Raw genomic sequence first — 24,618 nt, 5'->3', positions numbered from 1 at the left:
ATCGACAAAGCCCTGACCCATCAATGGCTAATGGCCTCTGGCTTAAAATCTTATCATAGCAGCTCAAGATCAATGCCTACCAACAAGAAACTACCAGGCCAACATATTAAAGAACGGCAGTAGCCCAACATGTCGTGTATGCCGACAACAAAATGAAACCATTGATCATGTTGTCTCCAAATGCAGTCTTCTAGCGCCTACAGAGTACCTCAGTAGGCATGATAGAGCTGCACAATATATTCACTGGGTAATTTGCAAAAACCTGGATTTGCCCCATGAAAAAAACTGGTGGGAACACAATCCACCTCCAGTGCTTGAAAATGACCACATCTCACTCCTCTGGAACTTCACCATTCAAACTGACAGGAATATAGATGCAAATAGGCCAGACATCATATTAAAAGACTTCAGACAAAGAACATGCCTCCTCATTGATATGACTGTCCCAATCGATATAAACGTATCTGTCAAGACCTACCAAAAACTGAGCAAATATAAAGATCTTGAAATAGAAATCAGCAAAATGTGGAAGCTGAAGACTAAAACAATACCTGTTGTCATAGGTGCCCTGGGAATGATAGCGAAAGGGACTGATTGCTACCTAACTCAGATACCAGGAAACCCCAAAATGGCAGAAATTCAAAAGATAGTGCTCATGGGAACTGCTCATATCCTACGCAAAATACTCTCTATGTAATCCCAAGGTTTAAAACAAACCCCTTTTTTTAATTTTTTTTACTTATTTTTATTTTTAATTTTTATGTATTAGACATTCACTAGTACAACACCAAAAAAAAAACCAAAAAAAAAACCCCAAATATATGGCACAGAACTTCCAACCTGTTGTCTCTTGAGGTCTCTGGGTGAGACTTGGAGCCAACTTGTACAGACATAAAGCAAAAGTCAAACATAGAATAATAATAATAATAATAATAATGATAATAATAATAATATATTTGTATATATGTACCTATAAATATATAAATGAAATCCTTATTATTATTATCCTTATTAAATTGTGTTTGAGTGCAACTGAATGCACTACTTACTTTTTTTTTTCAGGATTTAATTTCACAAAACACCAGCATTTTGAGGGTATTCTCTTTTTAAGTTTGATAAAATGTCTTAAGTTTAGTTTCACTTGAGGTCAATCTTTTGCAAGCTGTTGATATTCTGGATTTAACTGTTTTGTGTCGTTCTAACCTCTTCAGCACCAGAGATATATAATTTCATTTTTTAACTATTTGATTTTCAAAGATTGCTGAATCTAAGGTCATAGTTCTGTTCTCCATTTTCATTATTTTAATGAGGTGAGGTTTCATTGTTCTTCAGAAAAATATACTCTTTATCACCTGGTTTCACTGTTTTATGTGGTGTTCTGTGATTTTTTCTAATTTTTTCCCTTTATATTTTCACCTGTTATCATCTCTCAAGTTGAAACTGTTCAGAAGTCAAGTCATTTGCTCAGCTATTTATGATAATGGGGCCTAAAGATATTTACTTTGCTCTCCCGTGTTTATGATTAGCGGTGCTCTAGAAAGTAGAATTTGTTGTTCTTGTCCTTGCGGTTGATTTCCATTATTTTCAGTTTCCTTGTTTTTCCTTAGTCTTCATTTTTTTTGTTTTTCCTTAGTTTTCACAGTTCTTTGAAGCATTCACCTCGAAGGCATATTTTACTCTGACAAATATAACAACTAAACTTCCTATCTTTTATCATCAATTTCATACCCTTTATGCCAATGCCTTCCACGGGGTACAGATCTGGTATTGCTCTGTGGCCTTCAGGGTATCATTAGGACTTGCAAATCTATTTTGCTGCACTTTGCCCACAGGTTACCTTTCCATAAGCCTGCTTTGATCCCTTTACTTGAATGTGGTGCAAAAGCCATGGCAAACCACATGTTCACAATATGTCCAATGTATTTTATTGTGACTCTTGTATTTCTGTGACCCATGTACAGGGGCACAAATGTGTAGTCAAAGGCTCTGACGATTTCACTTTGTGTTTAGCTGCATTTTCAGTACAGTGAAACAGCCATAGCTTTTACCTTTTACAGTTGAGAAATTTTTTCCACTATGTCCTGGAGGGATACGTTACTCGACACAAGGAGAAATTTAATCTACTTCTATTTATTTCAGTCATTTGAATGCAGCCATGCTGGAGCACGACCTTTTAGTTGAGCAAATCGACCCCAGGACTTATTTTATCAATCTCTTTTTGCTGAACGACTAAGTTATAGGAACGTAAACAAACCAGCATCAGATGTCTAACGATGTTGGAGAGGGACAAACACACACGCACACACATATACATATATGTACACATACAGCAGGCTTCTTTCAGTTTCCGTCAACCAAATCCACTCACAAGGCTTTGGTCAGCCCGAAGCTATAGTAGAAGACACTTGCCCAAGGTGCCACGCAGTGGGAATGAACCTAGAACCATGTGGTTGGTAAGCAAGCTACTTACCACACAGCCTCTCCTGCACCTACTAATGCCTAAATATTCACCACTTCTACAAAAATATTTCTAGTTTCTTTTAAGATGCTTATTTTTCAGACATGAACAATACTTACCAATGAAACTTGTTTTTCTCTGTCTGAAAGGGCAGTAGTGTTCTATGTAAATTCAGAAAAATAAACAGATGAACAACAAAAACTGAAGATTATCTCATTCATCTAGCATTATTCATTTCTTGTAGTTACTTTCTAAATCTGTGCTTGTCTTATGTTTACTCCTTCAGACAGTTCCTCATACCACAGATGTGTGATTTCGCCCATTTGTCGTGTGCTTCATTTTATAAAGAAAGTAAATCTTAGTTCTTAGTCCCTCTCTTCATTTTCTTCAATATTTTTCTGAGGCAGGGTATCATTGTTGTCTTGAAATTGCTTCTCCTTGCCTACATTTAAAAAAAATTTTGTATTGACTTTTCTTTAGGGTGACCATTTCCCTTTTAGTGTTACCTTCAACAAGTCATATATTGTTGGCTGTAGCCATGTTTCTTCTTCGTCACATTATGATAGAATGCTGCTGATGGTTGCTACTGTTAAGGGACAAGTTGATTGCATGTTTGTTTCTAGTACAAGGAATAAAGTGATTTCTCCTGCAATCCCCAGAGTTTTGAGAGATTGTGTTCTGAATATCAAGATTTGTTGCTTTTTTGTTCTCTCAGTCAGTCTTCGCTACTTTAATTTGTAACCGAACAGTTTCTGATTTCAAATTCACAATATTCCTGTTTAGAATCAAATCCAGGTTTCGTCAGTATTACTATATTTAATAAACCTCAACACAGTTAGCAACATACACACATGTAGGTGTAGGAGTGGCTGTGTGGTAAGAAGCTTGCTTTCAAACCACATGGTTCCAGGTTCAGTCCTACTACATGGCACCTTGGGCAAGTGTCTTCTTCTATAGCCTCGGGCTAACCAAAGACTTGTGAGTGGATTTGTAGACAGAAACTGAAAGAAGCTCGTCGTATATATGTATATATATATATATGTATGTATGTGTGTGTATATATTTGACGTCTGTGTTTGTCCCCTCCAACATTACTTGACAACCAATGCTGGTGTGTTTACATCCCCATAGCTTAGCGGTTCGGCAAAAGAGATCGATAGAATAAGTACTAGGCTTACAAAGAATAAGTCCTGGGGTCAATTTGCTTGACTAAAGGCTGTGCTCCAGCATGGCCACAGTCAAATGACTGAAACAAGTAAAAGAGTACATGCAAATGAATAAATACACCTACTTATTTTTATTTCAACCAATAACTTTCAACAGTGGATATGAATGATATTGGTACCAATGTAAAATAACTCTCTTAGTTTTAGTACTAAATCCTGAGACAACCTTGTCAAAGTATTTGGTAAGGCCGTAAAAACTTCAAATTTTCAACACTTACTTGAGTTGTCTTGGCTGCCGCCAGTCACTATGTTACTTTAACCGACAATGATCCCTCATTTTGCTACAAGATAATTCTTCTCTGCTAATCTCAAACACATATCTTAATTACCTTCTCAAATAATAGAGACGGACAATTCCTACCTACCATATTCCACTGGCAGCTCTTAAAGCAGTATTTATGTTTTTGGCTTAGTCTTTCTGGATCTTCACAGGAAAAGAAACTCTGGGGCAATTCTTATTTCTTTACTGCTCACAAGGGGCTACACACAGAGGCGACAAACAAAGACAGACAAAGGGATTAAGTCAATTACATCGACCCCAGTGCATAACTGGTACTTAATTTATTGACCCTGAAAAGATGAAAGGCAAAGTTGACCTTGGTGGAATTTGAACTCAGAATGTAGCGGCAGACAAAATACTGCTAAGCATTTCACCCGGCGTGCTAACGATTCTGCCAGCTTGCCACCTTCTGGGGCAATTTTTACTACGACAAATCTAGCAGCCAGGCCTTTTGTCCTGTATCATCAATCTCAGCAGATAATGCCATAACTTCTCCATTTTTTGTTGAGAAGATTTCTTCCAAGATGTCTTGTATCACTTTTTGTGATTCCTACAGTATGCTAAAACACAGATATGAGAATTTTGGGGGGATTATCTCCTGAGCAAAAGAATTCTATGTGGTTTCTCAAACTTTTCCAAACTACATTTTTCTTGGAACTGTGTTAAGTCTATAAATTCTATTAGTCATGCAGTCTCAGCGATGTTTGCTACTATAAAGTTATTATATGATAGATTTAAAGTGCAAATATTGTCATTGCCATTGTTATTTTCTGTGTCTTCAAACCTCACTGTTAGACTCCTTAGAATATTTCTATATATTAATGGTTCATTTATATATTTTCCTTATCTTTAATAATTTAGTTGTGTATTTCGTTTTTGTACTGTTGTTATTTTTCATGACAGCTGTTGCAGTATTTTGTCATGTACCCTACTTGTGTTTACTAATAATTTATAAGTAAAAGTATTAAGCATGTAATTTAGTAAGGCAAGTGTGTAAAAACAAAATGCCTGTCACTCTGATATCAAGAGCAGGCCTTCCTTTTAGCAAGTATTTCAATGAAAATTTCATTTGGAAATGCTTTAGAAAGGGTCTAGATTAAGAGTAAAATAAAGCCATACGTGATCTCTTCAAGAACTAATAATAATAATAATAATAATAATAATAATAATAATAATAATAATCATCATCATCATCATCATCATCATCATCATCATCATCATCATCATCATCATCATCATCATCATCATCATCATCATCATCATCATCATCTAATGCCCGCTTTTCATGCTGGCATGGTTTGGACGATTTGACTAAGGACTGGCGAACCAGATGGCTGCACCAGGCTCCAATCTGATCTGGCAGAGTTTCTACAGCTGGATGCCCTTCCTAACGTCGACCACTCCGAGAGTTTAGAGGGTGCTTTTATGTGCCGCCAGCACGAGGACCACTCAGGTGGTAATGGCAATGGCCACACTCAAATGGTGTTTTTTACATGCCACCTACACAGGAGCCAGTCCAGCGGCACTGGCAATGACCTCGCTTGAATATTTTTTCACGTGCCAGTGGCACAAATGCCAGTAAGGTGACACTGGTAACGATCACGCTCAAATGGTGCTTTTTACGAGCCTCAAACACGGAGGCCAGTCAGCTGCTCTGGCAACAATCATGCTCGGATGGTGCTCTTAGTGTTCTACTTGCACGGATGCCAGTCATCGAATTTGATTTCGATTTCACTTGCCTCAACAGGTCTTCGCAAGCAGAGTTTAGTGTCCAATCAAGGAAAGATACGCATAATAATAATAATAATAATAATAATAATAATAATGATGATTTCATATTTAATAATAATAATGATAATAACAACCATGAGTACTAAAAATATAACTGTTGCATATGTAACAGGTGTATTTTGAATGTGTATCAATGTCTAATTTGCTTAGTTTCTGTGACAGTCTGTTAAACCACCTTCAGACATTTAAACATATCTACAAGAACACAGTACATTGTTACAACAATATTCTATAAACACTCCTGTTATGCAGTTGGAAAAAAAAAAATACACAGTGAACATAGACATAAACAGAAGCATTAATAATGTTATTTTTACCAAACATTTTTTCTTGTTTACAATATCAAAGACTAGATCAGACAACCAACAACTGTCAAGATTACTCACCGAAAAAGCTTACCACGACACAAATCAATCTAACAGGAAAAGTTTTTTGCTGTTGCTTCTTTTGCTAGAAATAACTGCTAAATTGTTTGAAATTACAGACTTTCTTAAATAAAAGAATCTTTATTGAACAATTTTAACCGTGATAAATAAAAAGACAGAATCGTTAATACCTTTGATTATAAGTCTACTCAATCATGGATAACCTGGGGTTAAATAACAACAACAGCAATTGCAGCAGCAGCTGTTCAAGAATTTGGACCTGGAGATCTCCATTTCCAGTGACTTCTAGGGCCACTTCCCAGTGGTGTCGAGCGTCAATGAAAAGCCCTTGACTACAAGATGACCAAAGTTTTTTTTCCTTTTCCAAGGTCTGGGGTCTCCCGCCCCTAAGCCCTAGACCATCACCTAATCACTCTTACCCATCTTGTTGCTTAACAACAACAGCAGTAGCAGCAGCAGCAGCAGCAACATCAAGCATACAAGGACAAACTGGACAGTAGAAAAATTACCACATGCCCCTACTGCAAAATTGCTCCTATTTATGCCATAATCTTCTACATGTTGCAATATTTTGAGTAATCCTTGTATAAATGGCAGGAGAAACAGATCTGGAGCACCAGATGAGTGTCCGCCACCTTTTAATATCTCTTGCTCCATTCTTGCATGGGTCAGATTGGGGTTTATTATGGCAGATGATTTTTTTTCTAAGCCTGGATGCATTTCCTGTCACCAACACTCACCAAGCAAGGAAACATTCTCCCATAGTCAGACATGTTCCTGCAGCATATTTGCAAGAACATTCTGCAAAGAATATTTGCAGAATATCTTAAAAGAATGACAATGTTTGTATGACATTCATACTAATTTACAACTACCATGTGATTTCAAGACCAGGATACATAACTACGTTCACATGTAAACACACACACATGAATACACACACATGGTGCAGTCAATAAACTGTCATCTAAATTACGCAAAATTGAAAATAGCACTGACATCTCATTTTAACAGATATATTTACTAAAATTACATAAAAATATCTTGAAATACTAAAGAGTATATTTATTCAATTAAATCACCATTGGCTTCAACCACAGCCTCCAGATGACTTTGGAATCTCCTGCAACTCTTCTTGATGGTCTCCTTGTTTAAATTGGTGAATGCTGCCATAATCCTTGCCTTCAGTTCATCTTTAGTGTTACAAGGAATTCTGTTGATCTCTTGCTTAACTGCACCCCACACATGATAGACAAGGGAGTTGCAGTCTGGAGTGTTGTGGTTGCAGAAATTGTCTGACAGCCATGACTGGGTTCTCCTGCTTGTGTGGCTTGGCGCAGAGTCCTGTTGCCATATATTATATATATATATATATATATATATATATATATATATATATATATATATATATGTGTGTGTATATATATATACACATATATATTTATTTATTTATTTATATTTATATATTATATTTATTTATATTTATTTATATTCATTTATTTATTTAAAGGCCTCTCGCTCAGAGTAAAAGGCAGACTGTATGACACATGTGTACGAACAGCCATGCTACATGGCAGTGAAACATGGACCATGACTGCTGAGGATATGCGTAAGCTCACAAGAAATGAAGCCAGTATGCTCCGATGGATGTGTAATGTCAGTGTTCATACCTGACAGAGTGTAAGTGCCTTGAGAGAAAAGTTGGACCTAAGAAGCATCAGATGTGGTGTGCAAGAGAGAGATGTCTACGCTGGTATGGACACGTGGTATGAATGGATGAAAATAGTTGTGTGAAAAAGTGCCACACCCTAGCGGTTGAGGGAACCTGTGGAAGAGGTAGACCCAGGAAAATCTGGGACGAGGTGGTGAAACACAACCTTTGCTCTTTAGGTCTCACCGAGGAAATGACCAGAGACCAAGACCATTGGAAGTATGCTGTGCATGAGAAGACCCAGCAGGACAAGTGAGGCCACAACCCGTGACCCCTACCTGGGACATAGTCAGTCCACCTGTGCATGCCTTCCTTCTTGGGACACATAACTCTACTTGTGAAGACCTGTTGAGGCAAGTGAAAATCAAAGTATCAAATCAAAATCGAAATTGATTAACATGAATGGAATTTGTAGTTTGTGGTACCAGTGCTGGTGGCACATAAGAGAACCATCCAAACGTGGCCGTAGCCAGCACCACATCGACTGGTTTGAGCTTGGAACCATGTGGTTGGGAAGCAAACATCTTAACAAACAGTCACATCTGTCTAATCATTCAGCTTGTTACTGAGATCACATGATAACTACTAAAGCAACAACAATTTGGTTCAATTTACTAGCAATAGCAGTTAAATTCCCCTCAAATCATTCATGACTATATGAAGTATGAAGGCGGAAAGCTGGCAGAATCATTAGCACGTCGGGCGAAATGCTTATCGGCATTTCGTCTGTCGTTACGTTCTGAGTTCAAATTCCGCCGAGGTCGACTTTGCCTTTCATCCTTTCAGGGTCGATAAATTAAGTACCAGTTATGCACTGGGGTCGATGTAATCAGCTTAATCCCTTTGTCTGTCCTTGTTTGTCCCCTCTATGTTTAGCCCCTTGTGGGCAGTAAAGAAATATATATGAAGTATGAAGAAAAACGTTTATCTTGGATAAGGAAATCTGCATTGTAACTTTCTGGTGATTGAAGTGGGGCAACTGGAGTATATTTGGTGTGTGATGTGACTGAACTTGAGGGTCAGAAAAGCAAAATTTGGGAGAAAACTTGGGAATTTGGAGCTTAATGAGGGATGTGTTATAATCATCATAACTGGAACGTCTTTCATAATATTGTGTGGTAGATCAGGGTTGACCAAGGGCTAAAATAAATCAACTTCAACAATAGCCTGTATACTCATCTGGTACAGATTGTGTTGCAACAGTCTTTTTCTCCTGTTGTATTTAATCCCAATCTTGTCTTGCTCTGTCTTCTTCTGTCACTCAATCTTCTCTTTGCTGAGAAGATATCGGTGAGATACTGCTATGGAAGATATTAAGAGAGACACACATTTATAAATCTTTACTCTGTGACAGCAATGTCGTTGCCTAAGTATGTTTAGTGTTGGAGTTTTTGATTAAGGAGGTAGGAATTGTAATTTTGTTATTTTAGTTGTTTAACAATAAGTCAGCCCACATTTAGAAATCTTATGAAGAAGAGCAGTCAAACAAGAATAACTTCATCTTTCTTTAACATTAGAAATGAAGGATTTGTTTGTTTTTAATAGTGGCATGGGTGCATTGTGTGTACAATTTTGTGGGTACATCTACACTCAATTTTCCATCATCCCCATCATCATTATCACCACCACCACCACTACCACCACCACCACCATCATCATCAGTTTTAACTTCTACTTTTCCATGCTTGTAGGGGTCACATGGAATTTATTGAGGAAGATTTTTTTCTATGGTTGGATGTTCTTCCTGTTATCAACCCTCATTTGTTTCCATGTAAGATTATTATTTCTCCATGACTAGAAATATTTTGACTGAAGATGGAAAGCAAAGGACACCACTTGGATGACAGTGATACTCGTTTACAACTATCACAGCTATTTTATTGCCCTTGAAAGAATGTAAAGTAAAGTCGACCTCCTCTGAGGCTTTTGAATTCAGAAAATAAAGTCAGAAGAAGTGCTTCTAACCATTTTGTCCAGCAGGGTAATGATTTTGCTAGCTTGCTGCTTTACTCAAAGGTATATTGGTTTCAAATTTTGGTACAAAGCCAGCAATTTTGGGGGAGGGGTAACTCAATTACATTGACTTCAATGCTCAACTGGTACTTACGTTATTGACCTCATAGTGATGAAAGGCAAAGTAAACCTTGGCAGATTTTGAGCTCAGAGTGTAAAGCTAGATGAAATGCTACAAAGCATTTTACCTGGTGTCAGTAGTTAGAGCAACAGCTCACAATCATAAGGTAGTGAGTTCAATTCCCAGATCTTTTCTATTATAGACACAAGGCCTGAAATTTGCAGGTGGGGTGGGGGTAAGTTGATTACATAGATCCCAGTGCGTAACTGGTAATTATTTCATCGACCCCAAAAAGACGTAAGGCAAAGTCGACCTTCATGGAATTTGAACTCAGAATGTAACAGCAGATGAAATACCTATTTCTTTACTACCCACAAGGGGCTACACACAGAGGGGACAAACAAGGACAGACAAACGGATTAAATCGATTACATCGACCCCAGTGTGTAACTGGTACTTATTTAATCGACCCCGAAAGGATGAAAGGCGAAGTTGGCCTCGGCAGAATTTGAACTCAGAACGTAGTGGCAGACGAAATACTGGTAAGCATTTCGCCTGGCATGCTAACAATTCTGCCAGCTTGCCGCCTTAAAAAAATTGGAAAAAATAACATACAGAATCCCTAGCATGCCTATATTCTTTTCTACTCTAGGCACAAGGCAACTGGTACTTAATTTATCGACCTTGAAAGGATGAAAGACAAAGTCGACTTTGGCAGAATTTGAACTCAGAAGGTAAAGACAGACGAAATACTGTTAAATATTTTGCATGCTAACATTTCTTATTTCTTTAGTGCCCACAAGGGGCTACACACAGAGGGGAATTTGAACTCAGAATATAGCAGCAGACGAAATACCATTAAGTATTTTGTCCAGCGAGTTAACATTTCTTATTTCTTTATTGCCCACAAGGGGCTAAACATAGAGGGGACAAGCAAGAACAGACAAGCGGATTAAGTCGATTATATCGATCCCAGTGCGTAACTGGTACTTAATTTATCAACCCCGAAAGGATGAAAGGTGAAGACAACCTTACCGGAATTTGAACTCGGAATGTAACAGCAGACAAAATACCACTAAGTATTTCGCCCAGCATGCTAACATTTCTGCCAGCTTGCCGTCTTAATAGCAAACACATATTGGCACGTATACACGCACATTCATGTGTGCACATTCTCCCACACTTTCTTTCTTTCTCTCTCTCTCTCTCTCTTTCTCTCTTTATCTCAAGGGTTTTTAGCAAGTGTGCGTAGCTGTTTCAAAATTCCAGTTAACATGTCGTTTGAACCTTCAGTAAATAAATACTAAAAGACTTCCATTTTACCGTGTTTCAACATCTTCTGGAAATCTCTAGTGTTTCCTGCTTTGTTTACAACCAATATTTTTTTTTTTATTAATGGTGTTGCTGGCGGTGGTAGCAGTGGCAGTGGCAGTGATGGTGGTGGTGGTGCTGGTGCTGGTGACGATGGCGGTGATGTTATTGTTTTCTTTTTTTTTTTTTCTTGCAGTGGTGGATGGATATGGATGAGAAAGTGGGTGAGTGAGGTTGCACTGTACTTAATGATCTGTATACCAGTGCTTCAGACTTCCACAGGTTGCTTTCTTTAAGACGATATAGCTTTTAGCATTCATGTTGAGTGTACTTTCATCATAGCGATACAAAAAAAAAAAAAAATAATAACAAAAATGAAAAACAATAAAAACAAATATAAAAACATAAACAGTAAAAAAAAAAACAAAAAAAAAAACAAAACAAAATCTAAAGCAAAACAGACTATGTTCGAACATTATTTCGAACATTCACTAAACATTATTATCCTGATCAGTGACAATGATAGCATACTCGTTGTCATTCTGCAGTTGTTGTTGTTTTTGCTGTTACTGTTGTTGTTGTTGTTGTTGTTGTTACCTTGATCAAAATATCACAATTCACAATGTGTTATATTCCCATTTTCATTACCAATATAATCATCATCACCATCACCACCACCACCACCACCACCACCACTGTTATCATTATCATCATCATCATCACCATCATCGTCATCGTTCATCGTCATCACCACCACCACAACCACCACCATCATCATCATCATCACCGTCGTCATTATCATCATCATCATCATCACCATCACCACCACCACCACCACCATCACCATCATCATCAACATCACCATCATCATCATCATCGTCACTGTTGTTATAGTTGTTGTAGTTGTCGTTGTTGCTGTCATTGTCATCATCAGTAATTGTCACTATCATCATCATCATCATCATCATCGACTTCACCGCTGCCGACGCCACCAGCACCACCACTACCATTATCATCATCATCATCATCACCATCATCATTGTTGTCATGATCATCACTATCACCATGGTCACCATCATCATCATCATCATCATCAGCATTACCAGCATCTTCATTATCATCATCATTATCATCAGCATCAGCGTCCTCATGATTATTATTATGATGATGATCATCATCATCATTGTCAGCATCATTAACTTTGTCTCAGCATTATAATTATAATTAATCTTATCACCTACACTGCCTTCATCCATCGCCATTATAATTATTGTTATTATTATTAATGATATTAATTTGATTATTATCATTTACATCAGTGTCTAAATTGTCATGAATTCTTACCCCTATCATAATTATTGTTAATTATTGGTTGTAGTCGTACTACTGCTATTACTACTACTACTACTACTACCACCAGCACAACCACCACCACCACCATTACCACTAGAATTGCTGCTACCACTACTACTACTGCTGCTGCTGCTGCCACCACCACCACCACCACTACCATCACCACCACTAACACTACCACCAAAATCACTACTACTACTACTACTACTACTACTACTACTACTACTACTACAGCTGGCATCATTATCAAAAGGCTGATATCAGTTCTGATACCATCACAACTTCTGACACAGACATTCTCCTCATCATCTTCCTCTTCGTTGTTATTGTTGTAATCATCATTGTCATCATCATCATCATCATCATCAACATTATCATCATCATTCTTACCATCATTTTTCTCAGATTTCATTTTACTCTACTGATCAGCACTGTTAATCCTCTTTCCGTTTTAATCATCATCATCATTCTTGTTGTCGTCATAGTCATCTTTGTTGTCGCTGTTGGTTGCTGCTGTTGTCATCGTCATCATTAGCATCATCATCATTATCATCGTTGTCACTATCGTCATCATCATCACCATCACCATCACCATCATCACTATCATCATCATCATCACCTTCACCACCATCATCATCATCATCACCTTCACCACCACCATCATCATCATCATCATCACCATCATTATCATCATCATCGTCGTCGTCGTCATCGGTCTCGTTATCACCACTATCACCATGACCATCATCATAGTCATCATCATTTTTGTTATCATCGACATCATCATTTTCATTTTCCACCACCTCCTCCTCATCATCATTGTCACCCCACCACCACCACCACCACCACCACCACCATCACCACCACCACCAACACCACCACAGCTACCATTGTAGTCGTCATCATCATCATTGCCATCACCAGTAGTAGCAGCATCAAAGCTTGCTTCAGTGATGATAACCGATATCAGCAGCAGGAGTTAGAATGCTCGATGTTATCGGAATAAATACGGTTAATGCACAATGTTATCAAGACAAAATGAAACAACAGACAAACAAAGCAAATAAAAAAAGGAGAAACAATACAAAAACAAACAAAACAGTGTTTTTTTTTTGTATCTTTTTTTTTTCCTTTCTAAAAGCATTAAAAAAAAAACCGTTAAGCAAAACAAAGAAACTCAACTCGAACAAAACAACAAAATTATAGCCAGAAACACATATATGGATATGGATACACTGATGTGATTAGAACAAACACCAATAAAAATATCAGTAACAATATTAACAACAGGAGCTGTAGGCATGGATGTGTTAGGGTGTAGACGTGACTATGCGGGGAGAGAGAGGCTGGCTGTGTGGTTAAGAAGTTTACTTCATAATCACGTGGTTTCAAGTTCAGCTCCACTGTGTGACACCTTGGGCATGTCTTCTAATATAGCGCAAGGCCAGCTGGTGTGAATCTAGTTGATGGAGACTGTACAAAACCTGTCATCTGTGTGTGTGTGTGTATATATATATGTATATATAAATAAAGAAGAATTATTGGCATTATTAATAGTATTAAGAAGGTAATAATAAGGTAGCTAGCAAGTTCACTGAATGTGTGTGTATATATATATATATTATATATATATATACTAGTATGTATGTATGTATGTATGTATGTATGTATGTATGTATGTATGTATGTGTATATATATATATATATATATATATATATATATAATATATATATCATCATCATCATCATCATCATTTAACGTCCGCTTTTCATGCTAGCATGGGTTGGACGGTTCAACTGGGGTCTGGGAAGCCCGAAGGCTGCACCAGGCCAGTCAGATCTGGCAGTGTTTCTACAGCTGGATGCCCTTCCTAACGCCAACCACTCCGTGAGTGTAGTGGGTGCTTTTTATGTGCCACTGACACATATATATGTATGTATGTATATGTGTATATATATATATGTACACATTTTTCCTTCCTTGGATCTTTCCTTTTCCCATGTTTCTAACAAAGAGCTCTGCTCAAAACGTTAAATCCTCCTTGTTCTTTCCTTTCCTGAGTGTCCAATAACACTATGCTTGTTCCACGTCCTCGCGTTGTGTTTTCATATTTGGATTAATTATATATATATATGTGTGTGTGTGTGTGTGTGTGTGTGTGTGTCTAATTATCTACTAATTTTGATGTACTTCCACAGATGAAAGCATGGTATTTTATTACTAGCCTGAAATCATAGATATGGAGTTTGCCATTCAATGTTTGCTAATTTGTTTGTTCATTTATCCTTTTCCCTAGTGCTATATGAATACATAATGTGGTTCTATAGTCAATATCCTAACACATCCATGCACCACCCAAAATCTGACAAAGAGAAACTTTCAAAATACCAAGACCTGGAAATAGAGGTAACTCGAATGTGGAGTCTAAAAACAGAAAGAATTCCTATCATAGTAGGCACATTAGGTATCATAAAAAAATTCAGACAAATAAATAAGAAAAACACCACGATTGACAAGTATAAATAACACTACTAGGCACTGCATACATCCTATGTAAAATACTTTCAATACAGTAAAAATAAGAGCATCACAACAAACCACAGCACATACCCAAGGCACCCAGAGCTACACTCGGTAGTGCAGTGAAAGCACATGTTAAAAATAAGACTACTGAATGATAATAATAATAATAATAGTAATAATAATAATAATAATAATAATAAGCACAAGAGCATCCATTTCAGGGGTGGAGGTAAGTCAATTGTATTACCCCCCTCCCCAGTATTCAACTGGTACTTGATTTGTTAACCTTGAAAGGATGAAAGGCAAAGTTGATCTCTGGCTGAATTTGAACTCAGAATGTAAAGATGGATGAAAGCCACTAAACATTTCACTCAGCATGCTAATGATTCTGCCGGTTCGTTAACCTAAATGAATATGAATAATGATAAGAAGTCACTGGTGCAACAATAACATTAAACAACAGCAACATACAGAACAATACTAAAAACAAACAATAGTTATTTCAATTGTTCTTATAACAATAACACCAGAAACGACTATCACCACAACACCAGCATCGACAACAATACTTACAACAACATCATTTTCAACATTAATAATAACAATGGCTACAAGTACAATGATAACAATTGTGACAACATCAGTAATAAAAATGCAACCACAACAAAAGGGCAACAACTAACATTAACAATGATAAGAAGAACAATTGTATTTATGAACAGGAACAGAACTAGAAACAGCAATGGAAATGGTACCTGTCGTAACAATAACACTAACAACAACAACAAAATGTAACAACAACATCAATATTGATTTCAAATTTTGGTACAAGGCCAGCAATTTTGGGGAGAGGATAAGTCAATTACAGCAATCCCAGTGATCAATTGATGTCTATTTTGTCAACCCCTAAGAGATGAAAGGTAAAGTCAACCTCAGCGGAATTTGAACTTCTCAGAATGGTTGAAATGCTACTAAGCATTTTGTCTGGTTGGATAAAGATATGCTTTGCAGCATTTTGTCCTTACTTATTTTCTGAATTCAGATTCCACTTCCAACAAGGTTGGCCCTGCTTTTCATCCTTTCGGGGTCGATGAAATACGTTGCAGTCATGCACGGGGTTTAATGTAATTGAGTAACCCCTTGCCCTAAATTTCAGGCCTTGTGCCAATAGTAGAAAAGATTATTATTATTATTGTTTTTGTTATTATTATTGTTGTTGTTGTTGTTGTAATTGTTGTTGTTGTTATTATTATTATTATTATTATCAGGCAGAATCTTTAGTTCACTGAATAGTATCCTTATCGGCATTTCAACCATCTTTATGTTCTGGGTTCAAATTCTGTCACGGTTGACTTTGCCTTTGATCCTTTCTGAGCCAATGAAATAAGTACCGGTCAAATACTGGTGACCAATATAATCAACTGTCCCCATCCCCAACAAAATTTGAGGCCTTGTGCCTATAGTAGAAAGGATTGCTGTTATTATTATTTTTTTTAATATTAAGGCAGCAATCAGGCAGAGTCGTTAGCATGCTAAACAAAATGGCTAGCACCATTGTTATATTCAGAGTTCAAATCCTGCTGAAGTTGACTTTGTCTTTCATCTTTTTTGGGGTCGATAAATTAAGTACCAGTCATGCCAAAATTTCAGGTCTTGTGCATATACAAAAAGGATTATTGCTAACCACAAGACAATCAATAATAATAAAAACAACATTAAATCCAACAATAGTTACAACAACCACAAATGTAGTAATGACACCGTTAAGTACAATACAAAGAATACTAACATCAATTTTATAATGTTAACTACACAACTACAACAATACTAATGACAACGCTCTGAATGTAATGAGAAAAATATATATATAAAAAAAAGAATAAGATAGGATTGAAAAAAGTAACAAAAAAATAGACAAATCGATTGAATAATAAAAATAAAGAAAAGAAAAGGAAGTTAGAATATGTGGAATGAAGGAAAGAAAGAATAAAGTAAAAGTTGGAGTTTGTAATTTTTATGTTAAGTAAGAGATAAGAAGATCTAAGCAGAGGGATGAATACGCAAAGCTCTGTATTGACAAAGCATTTATTGTTTGGTTATTCAATAATGAAGAGAGCTTCATTCATTACAAATGATTTATTAGAGATAAATTTGGCTAAAAGGTGGTAGTAGAGAAATGTAATTTAGCTCTTGCAAAATGGAACAAAACAAAACAAGAAAACGAAGGAAATACAGAAAGAAAGTAAAGAATGAAAAATGTAAAGAAAATAACCAATAAATACGAGGGTATCAAGATATGGAGGTCTGAGCTTGGGTTTTGTTCAATTGCCGTAATCTACAAAAGAGAAGAATGAATTGGAAGGGTTATGTTGTGTATAGAACTGCACTTCTGCATTGCATTGGAGTTTGTATTGAAAGACATACAAAAAAAAAAAAGAAAAAATAAAAGAAAAAAAAAGAAATGAAAACGAAATTTTTTTTTTTTTTGAAATTTTTATTATTTATTTTTTTTATTTCGTTTTTGTTTTTATTTTTGTTCCAATTGATCTCGGAAAGAATAGAATGGTAGAAACAAAAGAATATGAAAAAGAGAAAAGATAAAGATACAAAGAGAGAAAGCAAGAGCCAGAAGAGATTTGGTGTCTTTAGATAATACATGTAGCAACCATGTTTTCCAATTAGGGTGCCATTGTAGATAATATGGGTGAATGAAATTGCAGAGCACTGCAACCATTAGAGGCCATTGTATCTAGTTCAATGTGAAATCAGGCTAAAATAATTCCAAGAAAAGCCCCATGTAAGTATTTGTTTGAATTTCCTTTCTCTAATAATGGTGCTAGCTGAATACGGCAGATTGAGAAAGCTGTTCTTCAGTTCTTCTTGCTTGTTGAGTAGAGATCGTTGCACCAGCCATCACATGCTCTGCTTCTGTCTCTGCCTGTCTGTCTGTCTGTCTGTTTGTCTTCGCTTCTCTTCTCTTTGTTTATGCATCTAACTTTCTCTTTCTCTCTTTTAGGCATGTATGTATATTTATGTATGTCACACTCTCACACCCTCTCTCTCACATTCTCTCGCTCTATATGCATGCATATATAAATATGTATGTATATGTGAATATATATATGCATATATATGCATGTGTGTACATGTATGTATAAGTATGTACATGCATATATATGTATGTATATATATATAGATATATAGATGGATAGATAGATAGATAGCTACAGACATATATATACACATATATGCATATGTGTAGTATGTAAATATATATTTATTTATTTATTTATTTATTCGCATACATGTACATATATATATATATAATATATATATATATAATATATATATATAATATATATATATATATACATATATATACATACATACATACATACATATATATATACATATATATATATATACATAGAGAGAGAGAGAGAGATGGATAGATAGATAAATACACACATATACGTGTATGTGTAGTATATAAACATATATATATATATTTATTTATTTATTTGCATACATGTACATATATATATATGAATGTATATATATATATTTATATATATATATTATATATATATATATATATATATATATATATATATGCATACACACATATATTGTATGTACATGTACATTATTTATTTGCTAATATATTAGACAACCATTGTGCTATAAGTTCAATACAGTGACAGACTTGTTCATTGATAACCAAGTTGTGGCTTGGTGCAGTTTGAATTTCTGGTATTCAAGTTGAATCTTTCATTTCTCTTATGCAATCAAAGCCATTAGAACATAGACACGAGAGCAACACATTCTCAGTTCCCTGCATTTGAAGATTTTTTTTAGTGTCTGTAAAGTAGATATCCTGAGGCAGTATATTTGGAACAGCAAAATGGCAGTATAAACTATAGCTAAAAATACCTCTTAGCTGTCATTTGCATCAGAGAGTGTAACCTGGTAGAACATACCATACTGTCACTTATTGTTTTAGGCACCTATATATAACCTATTTCTTTACTACCCACAAGGGGCTAAACACAGAGGGGACAAACAAGGACAGACAAACGGATTAAGTCGATTACATCGACCGCAGTGTGTAACTGGTACTTAATTTATTGATCCCGAAAGGATGAAAGGTAAAGTCGACCTCAGTGGAATTTGAACTCAGAACGTAATGGCAGATGAAATACCGCTAAGCATTTCGCCCGGCGTGCTAACGTTTCTGCCAGCTCGCTGCCTTTTTTAGGCACCTATATATAACCTATGTGGTCATAGATACTCTCAGAGTTTTCCAATGCTTAGTTCAATAGAACACCAAGGATATGTCATATGGAGGGAGAAATGGCTGCTCTGTATTGTAGTTTTTAAATTCTTCTTTCCTTGTGGAGCATAAGCCACTTTTATCCACTATTCTAGAATCCAGGCTGCTTTTCTTAACTTCATTGCAGTGAGATCCCTGCTTTTTTATATCAGCCTCCACTCCACTTGTTTTCAAGACATCCTCTCTTCTACTTTACTTGTGGCTTCCAGATCAGGGTTTCACCTGTAATGCTGGTTTATTTTGTTGCATTACATCATGTTTCCCTGAGGGAAGGACATCCTCTCCCAGGTCTTGTTGGTTTTAAATTATCCCAAATGCATTTCATTCAAGCTAATTTTCTTCTTAGTGGATTATTATGTAGCTCTTTCTGCTACTTTCCTAATTTAATCATTCAATTTGATGTCTTTTTCATTGCTTCTTTCTAAATCATCTGTTATTTTCTTTGCCATGGTTTATATGACACTGCTCCACATCCCACATAGGGTATGACCTCTTCCTGAACTATCTCACTGAATATGTGATTAATTAGTGCATATGCTTCTTTGGTGGAGATGCTCAACATCTCAGCACTCTAGCACTAATTGCCTGGTTGTTTCCCTTACCTGCATTCCTTTAATTTTGACTTTATAGTTGTCAGTTTCAACAGCTTGTCCTTCTTTCGGGTCTACTTCACTAGATCCTCTTTCTCCAAGGAATTCTCCTTATTTAGCAAACACTTTCCAAGCTTCCTTCTACTCATCATCTGAAGTAAAATAAGCCTCACTCATTACATTCACACTTCTTCCAACAACATCTTGAATTACACTGACACACTGCTTTGCAATCCAGAACACCACTCACTCTAATTCTCTTGTTGAAGAACATTGGCAAATTTCTTTTCCAGTTCTGTCCTTGCCAAGTGTACTTGGCACCAAGCATTTCTTATAGCTAACTGATATTATGCCTTCCTTATTTGTTTCTTCTATGTATTGTATGGCTCTCTCTACTGTACCATTCCCTCACTAATCCATCTACTTGGAATATTGCTCCTTCTATGGATGAGATTCTAGCCAAGATGTCTCACAGAAACGCCTAGTTGTCTTCTAAATTGTTCTCCTTTCTTTATTTTTTAACCCCACATTTGTTAGTAAGAAATGTATATAATAATCACTCACCATATCGCGGTTCACCTATCACACCCTCAGTACATTGCAGATTTTTCTGGCCAACATATGTATATTTATAAAATGGACTTCTCAGTATATCTCGGGTTTCTGTGACCAATAGGGATTTATATTTCTTTAGATTTTATTTTTCATGCCTAAAAATTAATAAATTTATAAATAAAAATACAGTAATACAGTACTGCACTGTATAACACATTAATTAAAATATGTTAAAAGAAAATACGTAGTGTACCGTTGATGAGTAGACAAAAAATTGCACATACAGTATGTAAAATGAAACCCAGGAGGTAAGTGTGTGGTGCTGTTTTGCCTTTATAATAAAACTAGCTTAAGGTAACACACTCTACGTGCAGGTGAGGGTGTGGGTGTTACTTTCTGTTGCTTCCTTTCTGTTTCTTATCGCCTCTTTGTTTCTCTCTCCTTTCTCTCTCACTTTCTCACTCTCTTACTGTTCCTTTCTCTTGGACTCTCCCTTGCTTTCTCTTACTCTCTAGCTTTCTCTATTTATCACTCTCCCATTTATAAACAACAAAAGATTTTGAGTAAGTTGAGAAAGAAACTATTTTGAAAGATCAATCATAAATACCAGGCAGTGACAACGGAAAGGTCTGCTTCAAGGCAGGCAGCAAAACACTAACATTTAAAAGGAACAGACGAACTCGTGAGTTGAATAAAAAAAAAATATTGGAAACCAAAGTTTGAAGGGATAGAATCTGAGGATGGTAGACTCATCATGGTGGCATTCAAAGCTTCCTGGAAAGTTCCAAGAATTAGGGTATTTCATGGAGAGTTCCAAAGATTAGGGAAAATTACTGCATGGAGAGTTCCAATGATTATGGTACATCCAGGGAAGTTCCGAGGATTAGCGAACTTCTTGGAAAGTTCCAATGATTAGGGGAAATTACTTCCTGGAAAGTTCCGAGGACTGTGTACTTCCTGGAAAGTTTTGAGTATTGGGTTACTTCCCGGAAGGTTCTGAGGATTAGGGTACCTCCTGAAAAGATCTGAGGATTAGTGTACTTCCTGGAAAGTTCCGAGGATTAGGGTATTTTCTGGAAAGTTTTGAGTATTAGGGAAATTACTTCCTAGAAAGTTCCGAAGATTATGGCATTTCCTGGAATGTTCCGAGGATTATCATTCAAAACATTCCCAGTCTAGTATTTGAAACTTCTTAATGACGGACAGCAACGTACTTGCAGTTTAATGGGTGGCGCAAAATTTTTAACTTGATGTAAAAGAAAATTCCTAAACACCAAATTTTGAATTGATTCTTTCTCACAACAGTACACTCACTATGGCAGGCATTCAAAACTTCTTCATGATGGAAGGCAACATATTGACGATTTAAAAGCTGGAGTAAATCTTTTAGCTTGATGTAACAGAGAATTCCTAAACACCACACTCCTGTAAATTTTTATCCCCTTCCAGCCCCATTTAGAACCCTTCTCACATAAAAATCTAATTTGTATCAATGTAATAAATCACCATTCTAAAAGACCTGTTGTGGGAATATTTAAACTTTTGTGACTGTCAACGCTTCCTCTCTATAGATACAGACAGACGTACAGTGAGAGAGGTGGTGGGAGAATGAATGACAGAGAGACGACGAAGCTGTCAAACATCGTTATAGAGGGAAATTGCATGGGGAGCATAAGGTGCCAGTAAGAGACCACCATCAGTGATTTTCTTTAGAAATAGATTTTATTTGTCTTCAGGTGTAGTTACCTGTATGTGCTTCAGTTTCTGTGGACTGTCTCCATGTTGCTTTACATCAGTTCTGATTTTGATGATGACCGTGGCATTCCATGTTCTCTATCATGTAGCTGTCCTTGATAAAAAAAAAAAGCCAGTTCCACATCTCTGAAGACTAACTCCATCTTGCCAGGACAGGTTTCAGATGTTTTCTTGTGGGCATTTCAGATCTGCTTGCCCTATGCTTACTACCCTCCTTCTTTCTTAACCATGCTTGAGACCGACCATGGTGGAGCAGTCTTCTATTTTATAGCTGTCCATTTCTTCTTTTTTCTCAACTTGTACATCACCTATTACATCATTTCATCTTTCATTTGCCAAAGGATCTTTTCTTTATCAGCATCTCTATATTATGCTGCTTCTTTGGGGCTGGCAATCTTTTGGACTCACTAATCATTAGTCAAAACTAAGCGTTCTATTTTTCATCAGGTATAGATTTACTACTCAGTCATTTCTATACCCTAGTTCTTAGTGGATATGAAATCTATTTGGTTTGTGTATCCACCTGTGGTCATGAGGCAGCACAATTTCCTGAAATGAGACAGATGGTTTCGTTTCATGTTCGCTGATATCATATATCCAACAGAGTGTGTGTGTGTGTATGTATGTACATACACACATACATTAAAAGATCTCACATTACACACACACACACACACACATGCGCACGCATATTCTTATATACAGGTATAGTTATCCATTTACATTTATAAATTCATACTGTATATATATCCATATACCTATACATATGTGTGTGTGGAGGGGGTATGTGTATATATGTATATGCACATATATGTAAGTATATATATATATGTAAATATATTTATATGTACACATATGTATGTATGTGTGTGTATATATATATATAAGTATATATAAATATATATATATATATATATATACATATGTATATATATATTTATATACTTATATATGTATATGTGTGTGTATATATATATATATGCAAACACACACATAAATGTATAATGACACATCCATTAATTATTCCCCTCATTTATATAAATTTATAAATTCTAAAACTAGTTTGCGAAAACTAACAATACAACTCATTAATCATTTTCCTTTATTTCAGAGAACATCCAATGAGCAGCAATGAAGGAGAAAGTAATCTTTATAATGTGACTCTGGGACAACAAATATCTAATTACTCTACATAAACATCTTTCCAGAGGAACAAGAGAGAATTCCACCAATGAAACAATCACTCAAACATACATGCAAACCAGAAAACATGTACGTTGTTACTTAATTTGTTAGAAATAGCAACTAAATCTCCCTGACATTACTTTAAATTGAGAGAGTGTATATTGCATAATGTTGTAAAAACCTGGGTGGCCACAATGGGAGTTCTTTTGATTATCTCTGTCTTTGTCATATTCTTTCTTTTTCTGTAAGAGATGAAAGGTAGACTGTATGACGCATGTGTACGAACAGCCATGCTACATGGCAGTGGAACATGGGCCGTGACAGCTGAGGACATTGGTAAGCTTGCAAGAAATGAAGCCAATATGCTCCGATGGATGTGTAATATCAGTGTGCATATTTGACAAAGTGTAAGTACCTTGAGAGAAAAGTTGGACTTAAGAAGCATCAGATGTGGTGTGCAAGAGAGATGACTGCGCTGGTATGGTCATGTGGCAAAAATGGATGAGGATAGCTGTGTGAAAAAGTGCCACACCCTAGCGGCTGAGGGAACCTGTGGAAGAGGTAGGCCCAGGAAGACTTGGGATGAGGTGGTGAAGCATGACCTTTGAACATTAGGCCTCACCAAAGCAATGACTAGTGACCAAGACCTTTGGAAATATGCAATGCATGAGAAGACCTGGCAAGCCAAGTGACTTGGCTTGCCAGGTCTTCTCATGCATTGCATATTTCCAAAGGTCTTGGTCACTAGTCATTGCTTTGGTGAGGCTAATGTTCAAAGGTCATGCTTCACCACCTCATCCCAAGTCTTCCTGGGCCTACCTCTTCCACAGGTTCCCTCAGCCGCTAGGGTGTGGCACTTTTTCACACACTATCTCATCCATTTTTGCCACATGACCATACCAGCGCGTCATCTCTCTGCACACCACATCTGATGCTCTTAAGTCCAACTTTGCTCTCAAGGTACTTACACTTTGTCAAATGGGCACACTGATATTACACATCCATCGGAGCATATTGGCTTCATTTCTTGCAAGCTTACCATGTCCTCAGCTGTCACGGCCCATGTTCCACGCCATGTAAGCATGG

Source organism: Octopus sinensis, linkage group LG9 (genome assembly GCF_006345805.1).
Source record: "Octopus sinensis linkage group LG9, ASM634580v1, whole genome shotgun sequence".
Classification (NCBI taxonomy): Eukaryota; Metazoa; Mollusca; class Cephalopoda; order Octopoda; family Octopodidae; genus Octopus; species Octopus sinensis.
Note: the sequence above shows the minus strand (reverse complement) of the source record.